The following is an 8844-nucleotide window of genomic DNA, read 5'->3' on the forward strand; positions in this document are numbered from 1 at the left end:
ATACGTTGAATCAATTATTAGCACAGTAGAAAATATATTGAACAACTTGATGGAATCAAGACGAGTCTATATCTAATGAAAACAATAACATAAAATAGTCAAAAATAGCTAAAATTGAAAACAGACAGCTGGAAAATGAAAACAGACAGACTTCAGAAATCCATTTCCAGAGGAATTCATACAGAATTCACAAATACATTTTCGGGTTAAACGTAAGTTTTTCACATTCAAAACAAGATTAATGTGAGCAATGAGGCTTAAAATGAATCATCTTTATCTTGAATTACAACTTCTTTTGCTCCTTTTGATGTGATGAAACACGAGAATGAAAGTTTGGAGTGAAAATCTTGATTGAGAATGGAAGGATTTTGGAAAGGGTTTTGAACAAAAATGGGTATGGGTATGATCATGCAAGTGGCTATTTTATTAAAAACATATTTGATATTTCTGGAAATGCATCTCCGGAAATTACTGACATGCAAAGGTGGCAGATTTTCAAATTCCCGCTTGAAAACTCCGGAAATATATTTCCGGAAACTCCACTAGGATGCTTAATAATCAATAGATTAAATAGATATGCTCGACGATGCATATCCAGAATAAAATTTTATTTTAAAATGGGGTGACACTCATTTGACGTGTCATTCAGTGATGCAAATGATGCGTCTGTAAATACATCTTTGGAATTTGATGGTCAATTTCAAATTTTCATATGGCATTTTTCCATCTCATAGGATGAGATTAGTATTTCCCAGGAAAAAATGGTTGGTGTTAGCCCTTTTAATGACCCAATAGGCCTAAATCGTCTAGCCTTTTTTTATAAGCATGTCGTGTGTGAGGGAACGAGAGGTGGGTAAGATGCATTTTATTCATTAGGCTCAGATAAGAGTCACACGAGACACTTACATGAGAGTGTGTGGGGAAAATAAATGATGTAGATTCCCATGAACATTATCTCTTTTATTACTAATATATTTGACTTTCATGGAAGAAGGAAAAGTATTTGGTAGCTTTTCCTTATATTTTGCCAAAGGGTCGGTTGGATTGTAAATAATCCCTAGAATAACGGGGATGTCCTTATGAAAGTCAGAACTAGGATTTCACTCCTTACCAATTCCTTCAGGACACACTGGGATGTCTGTCACCTCTTTCCAGTTATAAGGAAAGGGAAGTGTCTCAAAACTCCATATCTCTTTTGCTTCCATCTTCCTCATTCAGGTCAACATTCTACATTACATCCTCCACAACCTCCTTCATCCTTGTTAATCAAATCATACTTAGAGGAGGAGGCACTATTATCTTCCCTAAAAATTCCACTACTCTTCTTCAAAGCTTGAACTAATCCGGCTTTAGCAACCAACTCAAATACTTCCTCTACCACCCAAAAGGAGAAGTCAACATCACCTATGGAGATCACAAGTTTTTTTCTATAACCAGTCAAGCCTTAAAACAATCTTTAATCTTCCCTAATCAAAATACAAAGTTGTTAAAATTCTGGTTTCTAATTCCACCACTCTCCCAAAAAGATCACCAATGGTAGAAACAACCTCATTTGCCCAAGCATGAATTAGGACACTTCTAATAGAAAGTCAAGCCTTCTTTTTAAAGGAGGAGAATGATGGAGACCATGCATTAAGGAATAAGATGGACTAGTTCTAGAAGATAAACTTTGAATCTCTGAATGCGTTTAACACTGCTTCATGAGACGAACTGAGATAATATAATTCCTACCTAACTTTAAAAGCTTAAACCGATAGAATCCAAAAGTAAAAAAGTTATCCAACATATCCTCAAAGGAAACATTACTTTCCAAAATACAAACGGGGCAAGTAGATAGCCATAAGTAGCCTTGCATCAACTTCATGGATCACCAACTTTTTGAAGCCACCTGACGGGCTAGCTAGAGAGTCAGGCCCCGCCTCTTCTGAATCTTTCAATAGAGCCTCCTTGAAGGATCCTTTTCCCACTACTCTAACATATTTGAATACTTGGTTAGAGGTATTAGACACAGCCTATCTTAGAACCCTTGAGTTTAGTTTAGAGAATAAAGCCAAATGGCATATCAATTTGTAACTGTCAAACCACAAACCATTAAGCTTCACTAGAAGCTTATTAAGGTTTTTGACTTCACCAAATCAAACAAAACCAAATATCGCACCAACCTTATTTTGCTTTTCATGGATGAAAACCTCCACAACTAAGCCAAACTCCGAGAAATATCGCTTAAGAGTCAAATGATTAACATTCTCAAGAATGTTGGAGAAGTAGAAAGAATAAATCTCTAAAGGACGATTCATATTGATAGAGTCATAAATTAAACAGAGAACAATGCAAGGGATGCTAAATGAATGATAATAGAATGAATATTGAGATATGGGTGTTTAATGAATGTAACATGTTTAATGTATGTATTACAACTGAGGATTTAACTTATCACCCCTCACTTATACCTGGCAACCCCCATAATTTTAAAATTCCAAAAATGTCCTTCCTATTATTTACCAACTAAATTTTACTTTTCTTCTAAAATTTTCACTCTTACTAACATATCAAAAACGAAATTTTCGGTAGTACAAGCGAAATTTCCGATACACGTTTTTTTACATTTCTGGAAATTCTCGCATTTGTACCAGAAATTTGAAAATTTCTGGTGAAAAATACCAAAAATTTCAAAAAAACTGGTATGTTCCTCGGAAATCTTAAAACTATGCCAGAAATTGTCAAAATTTCTCAAGAAAAACAAAAACTTCCAGAAGTTTAACATTTTCCGGATACCGGAAATTTTGCATATAAATCAAATTTCCGGTAACAGTTTAGAAAACATAAAAAATGCTTTATTTGTATGGTTCGGAGCCGGCAGGGTCATCTACAGACTCGTGCACAAATTTTACGCAGTTCTTAGCCACTTACGCAATATGTTTTCTACATAACAAGTTTAATTTAAATATTTTCCTACCTCTATATGATATTGATAATATACTTTTTTATGTGATGTAAATGGAAGATATTTGAGTCTCCATCTGAAGTATTAGCATGAGCATAAAATATTGACAAACAATATGGTATTATTATTGTGACTGTTTGTTCTGATACTGCAAATGGCTAGCGAGGTAAGAAAGATAAATTGATTATAGGGTGTGAGAGAGGAGGAGATTATAAAAGGAAGAATGCATATGGAAGCAGTAAATCCTCAGAGGCCATTTATAGTATGAAAGTGAAATGTCCTTTGAGACTGAGGTCTCCCCAAGTGGTAGCGGTTGGAAGGTGATAGTTAGGTGTGGGTTTCATAATCATAAACTATCTAAGGATTTAGAAGGCCTTGACATATTCAGTCATCTAAAAGTTCATGAAAGATATTTTATGAATGACATGACGAAGTACAACATGACTCCATGGTACATAGTTGCTGCTTTGAAAGACAAAGAACTAGAAAACCTCACCAGTGTTACCTAGGTGGATAAATCTAGAGCTACGTGCAATACGAGCAAGAGAGGTCCATTGACGAAAATGAAAAATTTATTGACTCTTATTCTTATAGAAAAATACATGTGCTAGACTAGAAATAAAGAAGATTCAAATATTGTTGTCGATATCTTCTAAACACATCATGGTTTAGTGAAGTTGTTGAATATGTTTAATTTGGTATTAATTTTTTATCGTACATACAAGACAATTAGGTAATGTGCATCGTGATCATAATTTGATATCTTTTCGACATACTTTGATTTATCAAATTTTTAATTATGTGCATCATGATCATATAGGTATCGGTTACCACTGCTTGAGATTGTAGGTGTTACGTCAATAAAATTGACGTTTTCGATAGGCTTTACCTATTTGGAACATGAAAAGGAGGAGAACTTAAAATGGGTACTGGAGAATCTCAAAGAGTTGTTCTCTTTCGAGAAATTGCTACTGAAGGTTGTGGTGACGGACCGGGAGATTGTGTTGATGAATGCCATGGAAGTTGTGTTTCCAAATTCAACTCATCTGTTGTGTTTTTTCCATATTTCAAATAACATTAGCATGAAATGTAAAAAGTATGTTAAATCAGAAAGACATGAACATGTCATGGATCTATGGAACAACGTCATGTATGCTAATAGAGAAATTGATTTTGTCGCACACTTGAAGCACTTTGAAACTGTTTGTGCTGATATTTCTTTATTTATTAAGTATGTGAGTGAAACATGGTTGACACCTTATAAAGAAAGGTTTATTGTTGCTTGGACTAATATAGTCACTCCTTTAGGGAACACAACAACGAACGTGTACAAATACGTCATTTTGATGTTATTACATTACTAAACATAATTTAATATATATTTTTAATTATGGTTTTTAGAGTGGAGTCTTCTCATTGGAGACTAAAAAACATGTTAGCTACAAGTCGGGGAGATTTATGTCGAAGTTGGGATGTTGTGAACACCATGTTGAAGTTGAAGTTAGGTTCAATCAATGTCTCGTTTAAAAAAAATTATTGTCAACATTGAGCATCGGTATAACACTTTATTCTATACCAACTTGCACGATTTTATTTCAAGGCAGTGTATACAACACATTGGAAAGGAACTAGAAATGGGTAAAATTTATTGGTGCAAGCAAAGATGCTTGTGGTTGCTTCATTAGAATAACATATGTGTTACCCTATGCGTGTCAACTTTTTGGTTTCTAAATACAAGGAAATCATGTTCCTTTAGAACTAATTCATGTTTTTTGGAAGAAATTACCCATTGAAGAGCATGATATCCGTCATGAAGTAAGTGGTATACAATTGGATTTAGAAGCAGAGTGTGAAGAGTTGAAGATATATTTCAATACTTTGGATATTGAATGCCAAAGGTTGTTGAAGAAAACGGTTCGAGAATTAACACATCCATCCACAACTTATATGTGTCTACCATCGATAAAGTACAACCCAAAGATGGGAGTTAAGAAGAGTAGAAAGGTTGAAGAGAGTGATGTGCATCATGATCCTTCATAGTGGGAGTATGATGAGGGCTTGCAGGGGAGTCAGACTACAAAGAGATCATGCATGAAACCAACATGAAGTCAATCATCAAGTTTGTCGGGTCAAAGTTAACTGTTGACTACATCTTCGAAGCGTCTTTACTTGTCTCAGTTTCATGTTTTCTTGCATCAATACATTGATGACATTGTTGATGTGGGTGGAGATGGAAATTATGGTTTTCAGGCTATTGCAGCTTTACTTGGATAGGGAGAAGAGTCACAGCCGTTAGTTCAGACGCAATTAGATACTCAAGTTCATCAACACCCTAAATTGTTTTCCAATTTATTATATGACACAGTCTCTAAAGAATGCCTTACGAGTAGAACATTTGGGTGTGCAGGATCGAGATAAATGGATGATGAATCCTGATATGGGTTACCCTATTGCTTGTAGATATATTGTTGTATTTGTCTCCCTGTCAAAGAGACTTAACATTAGTTCCACCTATGTATACAAGTAGGCATAAAATCATTGTTATTGGTTTTGTCAACAACAATCATTGGACTCAGGTAAAGTTGAAACCTGATTGCCCATTGCCTCATGTCACTGACCGTTTGAGACAGAATTGTACTGAAGATGCAAAAGCATGGGAATCAGCATATACAGGACGAATTAGACATTAGGAAGATGAAGTTAGGAAGTCATCATAATTTTTTTGTAATCTTGTATGTAGCACAGTTTTTATGGAAAATACCGAAAATTTTTGTGGAAGTTTTTGTGGAAAATACCGAAAATTTAAGTTTTTTTCTTTAAATTCTGGACTCATACCAGACATTTTAAATTTTTTGGAATATTGTGACATTTCACGGAAATTTCATAATTTTCGGTATACCTCTATCAAAAATTGCATAATTTCCTAAAAAACACTTCACACCTCTAACGCAAATTGTGAAATTTTTGGCATGTTTTTTCCAGAAATTCTAAATTCGCGGTACATGTGTCTTTGTTGCGGTAAACAACTGTAAATTTATATATTTTTCGATAAAAATCTATAAATTTCTAAAATTTACGGAATTCACACAAGGGTGTAACGGTAAAAAAAATCTTTAAACGGGGGGTGTTTGGTATAAGTGGAGGTGGCAAGTTAAATTCTTATTAAAAGTGATGTGACATGAAAGCCCCATTGCGTTGAGATGAATTCATTAACTGGGAATGATAAGTTTAGTCTATAAAGGTAAAGTTCATGTATGATACATATAAATACTTAGGTTGCAGCTAACAAACCACTAAAGCTCAACAAACTAACAAATAGTCTAACAAACTAAACAATAAGGTGAATCTAACTAACCACCCTAAAGCCCAACAATCTAACAAATAGTCTAAACACCTAAGTTTCTAATACCCACCATAGGCTTGAGGGTAAATAGAATTAATGCCATGTTTAGAGAGGTTGATGTAGAAACGTGTTAGATGCCCAAAAGTGCTTATTAGAGCTATCATATGTGGGCATCTTTCACTCTTTTTCCTTGCTAAAACTGTCAAAACCACATTTGTTTTACATGGAATGCATTACATTGATAAACAAGCTTGGTGCCTTTGATTTGTGTGTTATTGTGCAGGAAAGACATGAACTAATTGAAAATGAAGACACAAGAAAGTTGGCAAAGGAACCAAAGAATACAAGCATTTCATCAGCCTGCTCGCTAGGCGAGGCTGTGGCGAAGCATTGGTTCGCTAGGCGAGTTCCAGGCGAACAGCTCCAGTAAATTATCAAATTAATTCGCTAGGCGAGCTGAAGGCGAAGGTGGTAGCGAGTTCATTCTGTTTTGGTGAAAAACGCAGCCAGCACTCACTCGCTAGGCGAAGCTCTAGCGAGTCCCCAGCGAGCATTCCAGTAGCAAAACCTCTCAACCTCGCTGGGGCGAAGGTTGAAGCGTGTCCTTCGCTAGGCGAAGGTATGTTCGCTAGGCGAACATGACAGTTCAGCAGGCCCTGTTTTCTCTGGGCGCAGGGGCCTTTTGTGCCCATTTTAGACCCTCGCTAGGCGAGCCATTCTGCTCGCCTAGCGAACATAACAGCCCAGCAGTGGTCTATAAGTAGCAGGTGCCACTTTTGAGCACCATACCTCATTTTTACCAACTTTTTCCACTTTTGTACTTTCTTCTAGATATTTTTGCAGCATTATTCTTGGGATCTTTATGCCCTAGTTTTCATTTTCTCTTCATCTTAGAACCATCTTCTACAAAAAGAAGGTGGATTCCCATCCAACTTCGATTATCCGACTTGGATGTTGATCAACCTTCTTTCCTTACTTGCCGACCAAGCTACCATGAAAATGAGTAGCTAAGTCATCCATTTGTCAAGGTTAGATGTAGGTGATTACTAGCTTTGTGTGTAAATGTAAGGATCCTCATATGTAAACTCTTTAACGGTAAATATATGATGAAAACTTTGTTGCTATTTAAAACTCTTTGTGTTGGTTTATGATCGAGAGATGTTTACCGACTCTTGACCTAGGTTTTCATCCAAACTTGTTTGTTAGCTAGAGATAGTAACGAATGATTTTGTTCACCATAAGGTTGAACCAAAAAGTTGTCATTTTGATAGATTGTGTTCGAGAGAAACAATGGATCAAAATGGCAAAACTCACAATATGTGTTCGAGAGAAACATATTGAGAGGACTTTGTGAAATGATTTATCATCTAAAGGAGTTTATAAGATTGTTGACCGAGCAAATACATGCAAAGTGATCATTGAAACCTAACTTTGACAATATTTCTCATTTAATCAAACCATAACTTTTACCGCAATTTATTACTTTTTATGCAAGATAACTTGATTAAAACCAAAACCCTATTGTTACATTGAGCTAAATTAATACAACCATCGAACGGCGGTGATATCTTACAATCCCTGTGGATACGATAACAAAAGCCCGACACGAAATATACATCTCAACAAAATGGCGCCGTTGCCGGGGATTGTAAATTGATATTGCGAGCATCGCAATGGTTGTTTAAGTTTTAGCTTGTGAATTTTTGACTTGTGCTTGTAATTTGTTTGGTTTAGTGTGCAGCTTACGTTTTATGCGAGGGCAAATCCCTGTGGACGAACTTCTTTTTGATCCTGAGATCGAGAGAACCGCAAGGAGACTCAATAGCAAAACGAGACGTAGGAGGCAACAGGCTAGACAACGCCAAGAGCAAGGAGAAAATTCTTCAACCACAAATCCACACCCATTCATACCAAACATGGAGCCACAACCACCACCACCTATCTCTACTCCATGTATCAATAGTCCAAGGAACACCGCTCAGTTTGCCAACCACACAGGAAGGCAAGCTGAGATGAAAACGGGAACTCTGAATTTATTATATGGGAGTCCATTCACCGGAATGGACCATGAAGATCCATTTGCTTTTCTCACAAAATTTTATGAGATAGCATTGGCTGCCGGAGTGGATCAGGCTCAGGAGCTTCCATTGTTCAGACGATTATTTCCCCACGCTTTGCTCGGTAAAGCAAAGGATTGGTATCTCGATCAAACACCAGCCGTAATGACAGACTGGAACGTGTTAGAAGAGAAATTCATTGAAAGATTTTTCTCCCATAACCGATTCATGGAATCAAAGACGGTCATCTCGGTGTTTTCTCAAGGAACCAGTGAATCTTTGAATGAAGCGTGGGAGAGATTCAAGTCCATGCTTAGGAAATGTAAAGGGCATGGATTTGATGAATTAACTCAAATCCATATCTTCAGAAATGGACTTCAACCAAACTGCAAAACGTTGTTGGATGCCACCTCGGGTGGCTCGTTGATGTCAAAAAGTGCCGAAGAAGCCACCAACATTATCAATCGAATGGCTCTAAATGATCTTCAGAGTCAAAGTCG

Source organism: Lathyrus oleraceus, chromosome 2 (genome assembly GCF_024323335.1).
Source record: "Lathyrus oleraceus cultivar Zhongwan6 chromosome 2, CAAS_Psat_ZW6_1.0, whole genome shotgun sequence".
NCBI classification, from domain to species: Eukaryota; Viridiplantae; Streptophyta; class Magnoliopsida; order Fabales; family Fabaceae; genus Lathyrus; species Lathyrus oleraceus.